General features: G+C 40.3%; 1 pseudogene; it reads right to left on the minus strand.

The window, feature by feature from the left end:
• Positions 1-2,737: 2,737 nt before the first annotated feature.
• LOC100598963 lies at positions 2,738-17,010 on the minus strand (annotated as a pseudogene).
• Positions 17,011-17,505: the final 495 nt, after the last annotated feature.

Here is a 17,505-nt window from a genome sequence, read left to right on the forward strand (position 1 = left end):
GCTGGACAACAGCAGCTGCCCTGACAAAAAATTCCTTTCTGATGCACACTTAATGGATACCATTTCAGCAGGGGAGAGGTGATTCATTGTCCCTATGCGTTTTGCATTTCCTTTTTATCACACACAACAGAATGCAGTTTTTGTAATACAGGGGGTTGTTCTTTTAGCTTCACCTTCAGTTCTAACGAACAAACGTTAATTGAATTCACTACTTTCCTTTACAGATGTATATTTTATAGTACAGTTTATTCAAAAAAGAATTTAAGATTTAAGATAACTGGTTCCTATGATCTGTAAGCCACATGAGTAGATGCTACAGGGTATACAGACATGAATGAGATCTAGCCTCTAATATAGTTTATTAAATAGGGGGAAAATCAGAAGTTTATGTAAGTAACTGGTAGAAAGATTAAATGAGCCATTGGAGGCTGGCCTAGGAACTTATCTATCACATACAACATTTTTTTTCCCCCTTTGAGAGGGGGTCTCACCCTGTCACTTAGGCTGGAGTGTTATAGCACAATTGTAGCTCATTGCAGCATCGAATTCTGGGCTCCAGCGATCCTGCCACCTCAACCTCCCAGGTTGCTAGGACTATAGGCATGCACCACCGTACCCAGATAATTTTTTCTCTTTTTTTACAGAAAGGATCTCACTATGTTGCCCAGGCTGGTCTTGAACTCCTAATCCCAAGCCATCCTGTTGTCTCAGCCTCCTAAGTCCACATACAACATTATTTCTATCAAAATCCAAAAAACTAACTTCTATTCGTCAGAAATGCTCATCACTTACACTCTGGAGACCATTTGTACTGAGTTTCTTCATTTATTTTACTAGTAAACCAAATTTAATGCCAAGCAAGAGGACACTCATTTCTCTTTTAGACTTAAAATGGTAAATTTCTTACCCAAAGAAAAGGAGAAGAATAGAGAACAAAGACCAACCATGTGTTAAGAAAAAAACACTACAAGTCTCTTAAATATACTCCTTGAATGTTCTTCCCATCTCCTGAACAATCACTAAATCACTTCAATAAGTTATTTTATAAATGCTATCTCCTCTTCTAGATAGCAAGCTGCCTAGGGGCAGGAACCAGTATGTCTTTATGTAATAGCATAGAGATACACTGCAAATGGTAGGTGATTAATAATGTTCTAACCCAAATTAGTGGCTAATCTGGACCTCTGGATTCATGTAATTGGTAGTACTTACCTCCCATTATCTCACAGAATGCAGCATTTCAAGAGGGAAATCGAACCACAACTAGCGATGTCAACAACTATAGTGTGGTATGTCCCCCACCAGGTTACTTAAGGGTATATGTGTGTTGGTTGAACCCTGAAGGCTGGGCAGTGAGCCAAGGCCACAGTTGTCTAGCTAAGGAGCAGGTGTCCCTGAGAACCAAAACATCCCAGGGCATACCTCAAAACATATCAAGGAAAACAGTCTCATCGTGCACACACGTAGGCAAACAGCCAGCATGTAAGCTTAAAAGCAGCTTAGAGATAAGAGGCAGGGTGACTTTAGAGCTGCCCAGAAATGTCCAGTAGATAAGTCCTAGTAAACTCATCTATTCATCAAGCTGGTCTTGCCCAAATTATTCTTTGGTCTCTCAATGCCTTCCCAATTTACAGTCCCAAGTTTTCCTTCTAACAACCGCCACACTCATGATTCGAATCCAGGCCAATGACAGGAGGGAATATTAAAATATCCAACTATTACACCATCGGAACACTAAGGACATCTTGAAAAGATGGAATATTTTTCCACCTGAGAAATAGTTATTCTTTACAAACCTGTTCACATGCTTCTTTAGTAACTGCCATAATGTGAAATCTATTACATCTATTCCCCGAATATATTTTTCCTAAAAAAAAAGAACATTTTAATGAATATAAACTGTCAACAAAATTATGAGAAAAAAATTTAAGTGAAATATTCTATGTAAAAATTCAAAATAATTCCACTGATGTACATCAAACATCTTAGCTAAATTGCCACATTTTTAGGACTGATAGACTAAAAACAGAAATGTGTACTTGAAGTTTTGCTTCATAATACAACAAATTAGCTACAGCAACTTAATTTCCAAAATATCTAATTGAAAAGATTAGCTCAATTAGTATTAATTTTTATTTGTTCCTTTTTATATTAAGTTTTCAAAACCGCATGTTGTGAAAAACTATAAAACTATGCTAAAAAGAAGCTGTTAAAAAGAGTCAACATTTGTTTTTAAGGGCAGGAAACACTGCAATGTTTAATTACAAATTATAATTACAAAAGATTGTGTAGGTAAATCACATTCCCTTTCATAAAGCAATCATTCTGTAAAATAATTAACTTTCTTTACATGACTTTTTAACTATTGAAATTAATATCAGAGTTAACAGGTAACATTTTCTTGCAAACTTGATAATCAACTGCTTTATGCATCAATTTACATATTTACTTGAATAAACTTACTGGCAGATTAAAATCCAGTTTATAAACTGGAGGGCTAATTTTAAAAATAATTTTAAATTCTTTTTTTATGGACTAAATTACTTTTCTCTACTAAATAGAACTAACCAGAAAAAATGGAAATATCATATGAACATTAAATAATGTGATTTCAAGTCATACAAGTTTTCCTCTAGCAGGTTCCTATTTGTAAACAAAGGCTTTTATGCTCCAGAATTTTCCTCAGTGCCTTGCATTCTTCTCCCTCAACCGAATGTCCGGTGAACAGGATGGTGGATTAAAGCAAGTCACGGCAGAGAGGAAATGCCTTGGTAAAGCACTGAACTTCAAAAGAGGAATGTACCACAAAGAAAGGGAATGAACATTTGCTGAGCACCTACTATGTACCAGATAGTTTATACGTGTTTCTTTTCTATTTCTCAAAGCCATTTCAGCTAGATTTTACTTTCAGCATTTTATAGCTGGCGAAACAGGCTGAAGGAGGCTATAAAAGGTGTCCCCGTCACAGAATTAGTCAGTGGCAGTGCCAACATTCTGAGGCAGGCCAGTGTGAACTGTCAATTTCCAACAGAAGCAGTAAGTCCAGGCCTGGGTTGTCTGGGATTGATACCCTAGACCCTGCCCGAGTCATAGCAGAGTGAACAACTTGGCGTCTCACCATTGCTTTCCCTTACTCCCCTTTAGCTGGCTTTTTAACACACTGAAGGCACAGGAACCCTTCCTACTTTTTTAGCTTCTCCTTGGCCACCTAATTTTTAAAATATTAAATATCAAATCTAATATTAAAAATCAAATATGCCATCCCGATGTAGCTGCACAGTATTATATGCAAGCTGAATTATTCAGTTAAATTTTCTCAACTTTAACGGACTCAGTTAACTATTCTTAAGTAAAACTCCAAGAACACGTTCTACTTTATTCAATAATATGTAACAGATACTAAATCACTTTAAATTAGTAATTCAAATAATATTTCAAAGTCACCATAAACTCTTGAACTTCCTGTGTTAACTGCTAACCACCTTTTACAACTTTCCTGTATAAATCAGTAATTTAACACCCAGAAGGAGTTAACTCAAGTGCCTGATTTTACTTAAAACAAATCCACAGAATACACGATGTATTGAAAACACTCCAATTGTGAGCATATCCTGCTATAAAGACAGGTTAGGCCGGGCGTCGTGGCTCACGCCTGTAATCCCAGCACTTTGGGAGGCCGAGGTGGGCGGATCACTTGAGGTCAGGAGTTACCAGCCTGGCCAACATGGTGAAACCCTGTCTCGACTAAAAATACAAAAATGAGCTGGGCATGGTGGCGCACACCTGTAATCCCAGCTACTGAGGAGGCTGTCAGGGGAATCGCTAGAACGCAGGAGGCACAGGTTGCAGTGAGCCGAGATGGTGCCACTGCACTCCAGCCTGGGCGACAGAGTGAGACTCCGTCTCAAAAAAATAAACGAATAAATAAACAAAAGGCAAGTTAATTTTTGTCAGACCATGCCAAATATCTGGCTCCTCCTTCGCAACTACCACTTTCAGGGTTTAAAGGAGAGAAAGAATAGAAACTTTATGCAAATACAGAACAACTCTAGATTCTAAAATAACTGTGTAAGACATGGCTCACCATCTTTAAGAACTTCAAATCAGTAATTTCAAATGGCCACAAATAATCTACCATTTTAAGCTATAGGGTGCAGTGGCACGATCTTGGCTCACTGCAATCTCCACCTCCCGGATTCAAGCAATTCTCCTGCCTCAGCCTCCTGAGTAACTGGGATTGCATGAGCTCACCACCATGTCCAGCTAATTTTTGTATTTTTAGTAGAGACGGGGTTTCACCATGTTAGCCAGGCTGGTCTTGAACTCCCAACCTCATGATCCGCCTGCCTCGGCCCTCTAAATTGCTGTGATTACAGGCGTGAGCCACTACGCCCAGCCTACGCCTTTCTTTCTTTTCGTTGATGGTGGGTCATTTCTCTAAGGTGTAACAAAAGATAAGCATGTATAGAGATATAAAGGGTAAATGAATACACAGTATTAGGCATTTATATTTAAAATGAAAAATAATGTTTCTCACAAAATACTCACTTGTTCAGAATTCAGTCAGCTCTATTTATTCTAAATCAAAGGAACCCTATCCATCATGGGTAGATATGAAGCATGGCCCATTTTGATTTAAGGTATAGAAAAATGCAGGACTGGCTAAATCCAGCACATGGTTCCCTCTCTAGGAAGTGGTATACAGAGAGTAAGAAAACAGATGTAAATGCATTCATAATGCTCACGTATCCAACAGCAATAATACACACCCATAATAAGGTAAATCTACAGTCAAGGTAAAACCAAACTACACAAACAAAACCCAGCAGACTACAAAGCCTGATAACCTGTTTCGAAGATCAGCAGTCTTCTCCTGGCCAGGATAATTGTCATAGCCTTGGTCAAACTGAATCTGATGCTCTGGCCTTATATTAACTCTAGCTGTGGCACATCTGGCAATTTTCATATCTGATATTTTGTTATTGAAACTGAAATAATAAAAAGGTCAAGTGCATCAGAAATCTTAGCTACAGCCAGGCACGGTGGCTCACGCCTGTAACCCCAGCAATTTGGGAGGCCAAGGCTGGTGGATGACCTGAGGTCAGGAGTTCGAGACCAGCCAGGCCAACATGGAGAAACCCCCTCTCTACTAAAAGTACAAAATTAGCTGGGCACAGTGGCAGGCACCCGTAATCCCAGCTACTCGGGAGGCTGAGGCAGCAGAATCACTTGAACCCAGGAGGTGGAGGTTGCAGTAAACCGAAGTCACACCATTACGGTCCAGCCGCGGAGACAAGAGTGAAACTTTGTCTCCAAAAAAATAAAAAAATAAAAAAAAGAAACCTTAGCTACAGAACAATAATAAACTTTCTGAAACAGGACAGTGATAACATTTAATTCTTATTTCATTTTTATCCACTAATTATACAGCATACAAAGTTATGTTTAAATTAAATTTTAAAAAGTCATCTATTAACATTCACATAACGCAGAACGTTACAATTTTTGTTTACTTCCGTCTTTTAAAGATGTTCTTCAGAAATATTCATTTCAAACATAAAAGTGTCACATGAAAAATTATTCCAAGAAAATGAACAGAAAGTACAATCAGTATCTGTATACCTATCACCTATATTCAATAACTAAATTAAAACCAAAATAGATATATTTATTTATTGCCCTTGTATTTGTTCAAACACAAACAAAATGAGTAACTGAACAGACAGTCCAGATATTTATGGTTTTTTTTTTTTAAATATAATTTCTTTCAGAGATAGGGTCTCACTCTGTCACCCAGGCTGGAGGGCAGTGGTGCCTATCTTAACTCAACGCGGCCTCAAACTCTGGACTTAAGCCATCCTCCAGCCTCAGCCCCCAAAGTAGCTAGAACTGCCGGCACACGCCACCATGCCCAGCTAATTTTTTTATGGTTTCTAAAGATGAGGTCTTGTTTTGCTGCTCAGACTGGTCTCAAATTCCTGGCCTCAAGTGATCCTCTCACCTCAGCCTCACAAAGTGCTGGGATTACGAGCATGAGCCACCACCCATGGCCATTTCTTTTAACTTCCTGAAATACATCTGGTACACACGCTCATTGGGAACAACAGATTTAGATCACCTACAAGATGAAGCAGTGTTACCACTTACTACATTGTAGGCAGCAAGGAGTCTAACGTAGCATAAAATAATGAGAGATGAAGAGAGTAAGTGGAAAGATGTCAGCTTAAACATAAGAATAGGAGGAAAAAGAGAAGGAAACAGACCTGAAGATTGCTATACCGTGCATAAAACCAGCAAGCTATTTAACTGAAAAAAAAATTACTTTTCTCAGAAAAGCTATCTTATTCTGTTATTTTTAATAACATTACTGAATTTATCATTCCTTGTTTCATGGACAAGGAACTGTAACTTTCTAAAAGGAAAGTAACTATTCAACTGGTCTCTTAAAACTATAATCTTACTTAAGACATAAGTTTTTTAAAAACTTGAATTGGTAAAATTCTATTTATATGGTATATTCTATATGTAAATTCCACTTATGTGGTATATATTATGTGTATTACTTACTAGCCATATGAAAATGGCCTGTTTTGAGATATAAACATTACTAACCTAATGGTTTGATTCACTTACCTAATTAGGTCTCTCTCCATCTCTCTGTGCCCCTGACTCTTCCTCATGCTATGGAGCTGCCTGAGCAGCTCTGGCTTGCCTGCTTTTCAAAACAGAGCAGCAGATGCAGCTGCCACCAACTCAGGACTCAGGGGCTCATTTCTGAAAAAGAAAATGAAAACCAAATGAGAAAGAAAAAAGAGAGATTGCTTATTATGCCAGTAGTTTAGTGAAAAGCAAAATGATTTTGGGGGGAAAATTTTCTGTTGATCAAAAAAGTATCATTCAATTCAATATCTGACAAAAGCAAGAATTCTCAACTATTAGGTACCAGTTTTATATAAACTTTGAAATGCTAACTCAGAACAATAAATAAGGTGGAGGGATAAGGGATCAGCCTCAAAAATTATAAATTAGTGGAATTTTCAATTAGATGCTATCGTATTTCAAAAACAATATATATTGCAAGCAAATATTAAGGCAGCTTAACCTGTTCACAGAAGCTTTACTCATAATAGCCCCAAACTGGAACCAACCTAAGGTCTGTTGTTAGAATGAAAAAACAAATTGTGAGATATCCAAACAACGGAAGAGTACTCAGCTCATGCCAACATGAATGATTCTCATAGACATTAGATCAAGTGAAAGAAGTTGGACACAGAATATATTCTGTATGATTCCATTGCTGTCAAGTGCCAGAACAAGCAAAACTAATCTGAGGTGAAAAAACAATCAAAACAGCAATTGCCTCAGGACAGAAGGCCACTGACTGGGAAGGTGAAAACGGGAAACACAGTGTCTTGGTTAAGTGTGTGGGTCACATGGGCTTATCCATTTGTCAAAATCCTCCAGCTAAGATTTGTACACTTTAATGTATGTAAATTTTACCTGAAAAAAAAAAAAAGCCATCAATCATCAAGTAGGAGATGAAAACTGGGTGAAGGTATATATAATACAAGAATAGCAAAATGTTGATCATTGTTGAAGCTGGGTGACAGTATAAAGGGATTCACTGTACCATTTTGCGTACTTTGCGTATGTTTTAGATTTTTCATAAGAAAAAGCTTTTAAAAGTTTCCTAAATAAATTAGAGCAAGTTAATACAAAAACATCCTATTATAAAAAGAAAGTAAACTATATAAAATATAAAACATTGTTTCCTTTTTTTTTTTTTTAAGAGATGGGATCTCAATATGTCGTGAAGTCTGGCCTCGAAGTCCTGGGTTCAAGCAATCCTCCCACATCATCTTCCTGAGTAGCCTGGACTACAGGCATCTCTCACCATACCTGGCTATTTGCGACATTTTTAAACTCAGAGAACTGCCGTCTCAGTAAGTGGGAATCAAATTAATATTTTATTATGCCTGGCTTTCTATATTATGATCTATTACCTAATATTCAAATTAAAGCTCCCAAATTCCTAAAGTTCTTGGAGAAAGATTTTAAGGACTTAACTGAGATATATATGGAAGATCTAAAATCTGATAGGAATGGAAGAAAAATAGAAGAATGAAAAAAGGGGTTGAGCATGGTGGCTCATGCCTGTAATTCCAGCACTCTGGGAGGCCAAGGAGGGAGGATCGCTTGAGCCCAGGAGTTCAAGACCAGCCTGGGCAAGATGGCAAAACCCCGTCTCCACAAAAAGAAAAAAAAAAAATTAGCCAGGAGTGGTGGCACACGCCTACAGTCCCAGCTACTTGAGAGGTTGAGTGGGAGGATCACTTGAGCCTGGGAGGTTGAGGCTGCAGTGAGTGATGATTGTTCTACCACACTCCAGCATGGGCCACAGAGCAACACCCTGTCTCAAAAAAGAAAAGGAAAAAAGGAAATATAACAGTTAAAATGAAATGTGCTTTCAGAACTGTTATCTGCGAATAAAGCTTTAACCTTATTCCATGTCATTGTTATTTCTTTCATAAACCACTTGTAAACTTCATTTTCAAATTTTAATATGTGTATTTGATCAGAGTAGGCACAGAACATAGATGAATATTCATTTTTCAGAATCATGCATTTCATAACAATGGTTTCCTTCATAGTTATAGTCTCTGGCTTTATAATTTATAAAGTTCTAATTAATAAAAATTGTAGGGAGCCTGTGTCATTAAACAAGATAATTTTTACATACAAGGATCTTTCTTCATAGATTTTAACAATGTAATGAGAACTTGTTAAAATATCTTTTAGGGCCGTGTGGTGGCTCAGGGCAGTAATCCCAGCACTTTAGGAAGCCGAGGTGGGTGGATCACCTGAGGTCAGGAGTTCGAGGCCAGCCTGGTCAACATGGCGAAACCCCATCTCTACTAAAAACACAAAAAATTAGCCAGGCATTGTGGAGTGCACCTGTAATCCCAGCTACTTGGGAGGCTGAGGAAGGAGGATCGCTTGAACCTAGAAGGCGGAGGTTGCAGTAAGCCGAGATCACACCACTGCACTCCAGCCTGGGCAAAAAACAGCAAGACTGCATCTCAAAAAAAAAAAAAGTATCTTTTAAGAATCTATTCAATCCTGTAATTAAAACTATTTCATGAATACATACTTTTCTCCTTCATAACTTTTTTTTTTTTTTTCAAGATAGGGTCTGACTCTGTTGCCCATGCTGGAGCACACTGGCACAATCTCGGCTCACGGCAATGTCCACCTCCCGGGTTCAAGGGATTCTCCCACCTCAGCCTCCCGAGTAACTGCGATTACAGTCCCATGCCACAACACCCAGCTAATTTTTCTATTTTTGTGATAGACATAGGGTTTCACCATGTCCATCAGGCGGGTCTCAGCTCCTAACCTCAAGCGATCTGCCCACCTTGGCCTCCCAAAGTGCTGGGATTACAGGCGTGAGCCAGTGCTCCAGGCCCCTCGTCAATACTTTTAAATCATCTCTAGATTACTTGTAATACCTAATACAACAAATGCTACATAAGTAGTTGTTATACTGTATTTTTTAATTGGTATTTTTTTCTATGTGTTTCTTAAAAGATGTTATCAGAAGTTATCTATGGATGCAGAACCTACGCATACAGAAGGCCAACTGTATATTACTCCATTCCTATCAATGACATTATCCTTGTTAAGATGGTGTCTCAGAAGTGGTTGTGGTAAAAACAAATATCCTAGGAAAATCCACGTGGAAGAGGGTAAACGTGGTAATGTCCAATCTTATTACAAGGCTAGGTCATTAAAAAGAAAATACAACTGGCTGGGCGCAGTGGCTTGCCTGTAATCCCAGCACTTTGGGAGGCCGAGGAGGGTGGATCACAAAGTCAGGAGTTCAAGACCAGCCTGGCCAACATGGTGAAATCCCATCTCTACTAAAAATACAAAAATTAGCCAGGCATGGTGGCAGGAACCTGTAATCCCAGCTACTCGGGAGGCTGAGGCAGAGAACTGCTTGAACCCAGGAGGTGGAGACAGCAGTGAGCCAAGACGGCGCCACTGCACTCCAGCCTGGGCGACAGAGCAAGACTCCATCTCAAAACAAAACAAAACAAAACACAACTTCCTCTTGGCTCACTTTCTCTTGAGACACCCACCCTGGAACCCAGCCACCATGCGGTGAGAAAGCCCAGGCCACAAAGAAAGCCACATGTAGGTGTTTCTGCTAACACCCTCAGCTAAGGTCTCAGCTGACAGCCGGCATCAACTGCCAGACCACTGAGTGAGCAAACTTCAGATGATTCCAGCCTCAGACTTCTAAGTCTTCTAAATGAGGACCCAGACATCAGAGAGCACAGACTGGCCTTCCCCACTGTGTTCCAGCCAAATTGCTAACCCACAGAATCTGTGGGCATAATGAGTGAATGTTTTATGCCACTAAGTTTGGGAGGTAGTGTAACCATGGTAACCATATCAATGGGGATTTAATATATAATACAAAGAAAAGCAGGCTATGCATGAAGCTATGATGACAGTGCCTCATGAAGCAAAGATCACGACTCATCTAATCCCATGCATCCTGGAGTCCTTGAAAAGCGGGGAGGGGAGGCAAAAATCATTAAAAGACACCTTTTAAAAACTCAAAACAAATGCACCTCATTCACCAGTCTTTTGATGTAGGACCAAAGCCTCTTTTTTAAACACAGGACCACTGATAAAAGGTTCTAAGACATATATTTTATATATATCACACCCATCCTGCAATATTTTCAACTTTAGTTTAAGTGGAAAAGTGGAGCAAGGATGTGAGACAGCTTACAAAGCGATCTAAGGGTATGATGTTCCTGCGTATGTGTATTTGTCTCACTCATGCCTAACTGGAAAGAAATTGTTTATGTGACCTTTACTGACTCTTTCCAAAGCATTGAACTCACTTTACCATTTCTGTAACAGTTAACTAAATTATAATAAAGGGCATGAGGGGTCGTAAACAGGTCTGGTAGCCTTAAAAATGCCATTCTTGATAAGTATTTATATGTTTGTGTTATTTACTTCCATATACTTATATGTAACTGTTTTGTTTCTAAAGAGTAGGACAAGGAGGAAGTACCTATTATGGGTACTGATTGTCTGAATTAGCTTACTCTACCACCCAATTATACTTTCCAGAGGTACTTTTGATACTACGTAGAAACCAAGAAGTTCCATTAAAATGTTAAATCATTCTGAAAAACAGAAGCCTATATTATCTGTTTGTTCTGATAAGGGAAGTCAGTGATGGGTATCCTAAAGCCACACACCTTACTACTTGAATTAATGACATCCCTGAAATACATCATTATGTATCATTAAAAAAAAAATACTGCCATTTAACCTACAACACAATGCCAAGATATCACTGATTGCACTTAGAATTAAACACTCTTTTGACAAGCACAAGTAATTACAATGCTCTGAGGAAGCCAAGAATGCTGAAAGCATGGATAGTTATTGGTCACAGGAAGTCATATAGAGCAGTTGTAATCAACATGCTAAACTTTATTCCAGAAAAAATTTTTAAAATGGAAAATTTCAAATACGCGAGTCCTTTACAGACATGAAGCTACCTTCAAATCAAGATGTAAATGATATTGTTAATTAACAGCTTAAAGAGGCAGTTAAGTGGCAGTTAATAACACCGATAAATACATAAGAGTGTAGAATTCTCAATGAGATCACTTCCCTTTTCCTTTCACTGGATTGTGTACAGATATCCTCTTGTTATTTAAATATAATACAATTACAGCATTTCTCAAGTAATTATTAGAGTCCCTGTGTTTACAAGCTGATATTTTTTTCTTCGTTAGTTCAATATCTCCCAAGTACTTGTATTAAAAATATTTTTGCAAAAAGAAAATGCTTACTGGAATTTCAAAAATTACTTTCAAACAACATTCAAATTACAATTAAATTTACCTCTTCTTTGGAGCATGCTCTGTAGCTCTTTGAGGCCTACCAGTTGCAGCTTTTAAGTGGACTTCTGTTGGGTGGCTTTGTTGTTTGTACATTTACTGTGCTCAATTCAACTTTCGTGCCCTTAATAATGTCTAACAACTCTTTTTTCCTGTTTTCCTTTACACTGTCTTGGTTCTCTGAAGTCTCCTTGGAAGTCTCAACAGTTCAGACTGCTCAACTTTCTTGCTACAGATGGCGCCATTAGTGCCAAAATATCTTTGGATATTATTTTTTGTCCTGGAAAGATGCATTAAAGAAAAAAAATGAAAAATACAATGCAGGCTAATAAAGCAAAAAACCATGTATCTGAATTTTTTTTCAATTCAAGCCCTTTCCATTTGCTTTTTATAATTATTAACAATCACAGCAGCAGCAACTTACCATTTATTAGCATATACTATATGCCTCAACCTTGTGCAATATGTTTCATGCACATTTCTCATACCCACATTAACTCCCTAAGGTCTCCATTTTGCAGATAAGGAAACTGAAAATCAGAGAAGTAACTTACCTAAGGTCATGCACCTCACAGCTCACTAAGGCCTAAGACACACTGGGGTGTCACAAATAAGTAGAGGTATACTGAGATATTGATCACCTGCTCCTTGGGGTGGCCAGGGAGGCCTGGGGGTGCTGGTGCTCCCAAATCTGTTCCTTCCCACCATTTACCCCAGAGTACAGTAGAAAAACTCTGACATGGTCAATAAATGACAATTTATTATTCTCAAATCCAAATCTGACTGACTGCAAGTCCTTGATCTTAACATAGCACCTCTTTAAAAAGTTATAATTAAACAATACAAAAATAAATTTCTATCAAAAAGATTAAAAAAAACTGAGTGGGTCTTATTTTAATCTGATCAACATTCTCATCGAGCTACATGCCATTTAACCCATAACCACTTGTAAGCTAAGCTAAAATGGAACAGAAAAGAGAATAAGCGATGGCTATGTCATTTTTGCTTTCCTCATTAGATACATTTATGAAAGAGAACACCACAAATGATTACATCTGTATTAGACTCATGCAAAAGATGTCCTAATTCTAAGTAACTCAAATATGCAGTTTTATTCTGTGGGGTTAAAAACCTCTTTTGGCACTTGATTACTGAAGAGCTTTAAAAACTCTGAATGTGTTAGTTTCAGTAAGAGGGTATAACATATTTAAAAATCATTCATTAAATATAGTGAATATCTACGCTGTGCTGGGCACTATACTAGGTACTGACAATATATTAGTAAATAAGAATTTCATAGTCCCTACTTTTATGAAGCTGATGTGCTACAGCACTGCTTCTCAAACTTTAATATGCATAGAAATTAGTTTTTTTTTTGAGACAGGGTCTCACTCTGTCACACAGGCTGGAGTACAGTGGCGTGATCTTGGCTCACTGCAGCCTCCACTTCCCCAGGCTCCGGCGATCCTCCCACCTCAGCCTCCTGAGTAGTTGGGACTAATTTTTTGTAGAAATGGGTTTCCCTATGTTGCACAGGAACTCCTGGGATCTGCCCACTTAGAACTCCCACTGCCCACCTAGGCCTCCCTAAGTGCTGGGATTACAGGCCTGGGCCACTGGGCCTGGCCCATAGAAATTATCTATGATCCTTGCTAAAATACAGATTCTTTGGTCCCATCAAACTACTCTGATTCAGTAGCTTTTTCCAGGAGACACCTGAGAATTTGCAGTTCTAACAAGCTCCCAGGTGTTGCTAATTCTGCTAATCAGGGGACCACATTACAGTAGCTATGTTATCTATGTTACTTAATCCTTACAATCTTAAAGGATAAGTTTTATTGTTCTCGTTTTACAGAACAAACTGCTGCCCACAGACGTTAAGTCAGTGGTTATGAATCTCTAGAGGTTATACAAATCACATAGGCAGCTGACTTAAAACACAGATTCCTAAGATTCTTAGTTTGTAAGTTTGGAATGGGGTTCAGGGATCTGCATGTTAAATAAGACCCAGGTGCTTGGCCCGGCGCGGTGGCTCACGCTTGTAATCCCAGCACTTTGGGAGGCCGAGGCAGGCGGATCACGAGGTCAGGAGATCGAGACCACGATGAAACCCTGTCTCTACTAAAAATACAAAAAATTAGCCGGGCGTGGTGGCGGGCGCCTGTAGTCCCAGCTACTCGGAGAGGCTGAGGCAGGAGAATGGCGTGAACCCGGGAGTCGGAGCTTGCAGTGAGCCGAGATTGCGCCACTGCACTACAGCCTGGGCGACAGAGCGAGACTCCGTCTCAAAAAAAAAAAAAAAAAAAATAAGACCCAAGTGCTTCTGATGCAGGTGAGCTCAAGAGCCTGTATCAGACCTTAGGTTAAATACTATATCAAGTTCTCAAAGCCAGAAAATAGTAGCCACAGGCTAAGGATACTTGCATGAAAGAGAAAACGGCAATTTCAAAAAATGCTGAAACTATTTGATCTGCTTACGAAAACGTCAGAGGCTATCAAATCAGGCACTTTAAAATTAGAATGAAAAAACAATTGCCAAACTAGTATCCTCATAATAGGTACACAGGACTCTCGTAATAATCAATATATGCTACAATCTAGCAAAATAATAATAATAATTATTATTATTATTTTTTTTTTTTTGAGACGGAATCTCGCTCTGTCGCCAGGCTAGAGTGCAGTGGCGCGATCTCAGTTCACTGCAAGCTCCGCCTCCCGGGTTCACGCCATTCTCCTGCCTCAGCCTCCTGAGTAGCGAGGACTACAGGCTCCCATCACCACACCCGGCTAATTTTTCGTATTTTCAGTAGAGACGGGGTTTCACCGTGTTAGCCAGGATGGTTTGGATCTCCTGACCTCGTGATCCGCCCGCCTCAGCCTCCCAAACTGCTGGGATTACAGGCGTGAGCCACCGCGCCCAGCCTATTATTCTACATTTAAAGTTAACACTGGTCAGGTGCAGTGGCTCACGCCTGTAATCCCAGCATTTTGGGAGGCCGAGGCGGATGGGTCACCTGAGGTCTGGAGTTCGAGACCAGCCTGGCCAACACGGTGAAACCCCGTTTCTACTAAAAATACAAAAATGAGCCAGGCGTGGTAACGCATGCCTGTAGTCCCAGCTATTCAGGAGGCTGACGCACAAGAACCGCTTGAACCAGGGAGGCAGAGGTTGCAGTGAGCCAAGATCATGCCACTGTACTCCAGCCTGGGCCACAGAGCGAGACTCCGTCTCAAAAATAATTAGTAATAATAATAATAATAATAAATAAAGCTGGCCGGGCGTGGTGGCTCACGCCTGTAATCCCAGCACTTTCAGAGGCCAAGGCGGACGGATCACCTGAGGTCGGCAGTTGGAGCCTGACCAACATTGGAGAAACCCCATCTCTACTAAAAATACAAAATTAGCTGGGGCATGCCCGTAATCCCAGCTACTCGGGAGGCTGAGGCAGGCGAATCGCCTGAACCCAGGAGGCGGAGATTGTGGTGAGCCGAGATCGTGCCATTGCACTCCAGCCTGGGCAACAAGAGCAAAATTCCGTCTCAAAAAAAGAAAATAAATAAATAAAGTTAATATTAAAGGTATTTTAACAGAAAGGTGGTAATCAGGGGAATGAATCTCACATATAATCTTTACTACAATGTTTTCTTTCAAGACTGCTTTCATACCACAGAAAGCAATCTACATTACAGGAAAATTATGTATAAGTAACTCCATAACACTAATATAAAATGCTAAACCTAACCTCCCACCCGAGTTTGTTTCCACTGACAGCATCTCATCAGTACCTCAAACGCAACACCTTCAAAACGACATTCAAGACGTCCCCTTTCAGACTGATTTTCCATTTTTCACACTTCTATATTAAAATGCCCTCTGACATAACAGATTTTTTCTGTTTTCCAATATTTATAACAGACGTAAAACTCTTTCTCAACCCCGGCTCTGCATTCTTCTGCTAACGTTAAGGATACCATAATCCTCCAAAGCAGCCAGTTGAAATCTTTGCTATCTCTGACCACCCTACCATTATCCCATGATGTCACATCCCCTTAATTCTACCTGGGCAATTTTTCTCCTCCATTCAGCTGGTCCTTCCCATCTTCACTGCTACTAACCTGCTTCAGCACTGTACTTAACTGGCTTCTGAGTGTTATGCATGGAATTTACACGGTGGAATTAGGCTTTCATAACAATAAAGTACTCGGAGGATAAATAGCAAAACCAAGTATGCCGCAACACCTTTTCTTTCCTGGCTAATTTCAACCAGTGGTCCTTCAGATTTCATCAGACTTTTCTTCCAGAAAGGATATCCTGAGTCGCCCCTGCAATGGTTAGATGTCCCTATTTGCTCCTCCAGCAATTACGTGTTGGATGAATGGTGTACTCTGTGCTTCCATACACTATCTCAGCAATTACTTCACTGCACAGCACTTGAATTGTCTACTTGCTGGAACTACACCCTCCATGATGACAAGACTGTCTTACTTGGGGTTTATGACCAGTACTGGCACGCTGTAAAGTTTTCCAATAATGAACTAAAGAATAAATGAAGGAAACAGAAGTGAGACTATCAAATAAATCTTGGGAAGCAAAAGATAAAATAACTTCGCTTTTGGAGCTTGGATACACTGACAGGAGTTGATGACAAGAGGAATGAGGCACAGCGACCCGGCTTGTAATCGGAGCTCTGTTTTCCACGCACGCTATGACCTTGGGCAAGTCATCTTATCTTTCTGGGATTTTTCTTTTCTCAGATTTAAAGCAATAGCTTCTAAAACCCAGCAGGTAATAACATCGACCCCAGGAAGTCGGGGGATAACTGAACGTACAGCACGGGGCACGGGGATGCCCGAGGACCTGCGGGGCCAAAAGCGCTGAACTGCGGTACCTGACACTTCCACGCCGAGCAGCGAGTAGCAAAATTGCAGCCGCTGATGTCTCCGGGCTTCCAGAGGACAAAGGGTGGCAGGAAAGGGTGCGAAGAGGTAGAAACGCCGAGACTCTAGGAAACACCGCGGAGACAGAAAGCCAACCAGGAGCGCAACTGTAACAGTGCGCCCACGCCAAACACATCCTCCGGGCTCACTTCCGTTTCCGGTCTGACGTGTTCCTCTCCCTTTGCTTTCCGGTGGGCAACTGAGGTGGGTAACTGTATTCCGGACTCGCCCGCGGGCCGGGCGGAGCCAGCTACCTCCAGGCGACCCCACCCACCCCGCGATTCTATTCCTAGAGGCGGACTCCTCGCCAGTGTTCAGCAAGGTTCGCTGGCCTAGGAGGATCCTAGACCGCTGAGACCGCCGAACAAGATAGTGGAGGGCGTGATCAGTTGTGCAAAAACTACAGATGATCAGTCTGTTTTTATGTTGTTTTTCTGAGACGGAGTCTCCCTCTGTCGCCCAGGCTGGAGCGCAGTGGCGCGATCTTAGCTCACTGCAACCTCCGCCTCCCAGCTTCAAGCAGTTCTCCTGCCTCAGTCTCCTGAGTAGCTAGGATTACAGGCGTGCGCCACCACGCCTGGCTAATTTTGTGTGTGTGTGTGTGTGTACTTTCAGTAGAGACGGGGGTTTC

This window comes from Nomascus leucogenys, chromosome 5, assembly GCF_006542625.1.
Source record: "Nomascus leucogenys isolate Asia chromosome 5, Asia_NLE_v1, whole genome shotgun sequence".
Lineage (NCBI taxonomy): Eukaryota > Metazoa > Chordata > Mammalia > Primates > Hylobatidae > Nomascus > Nomascus leucogenys.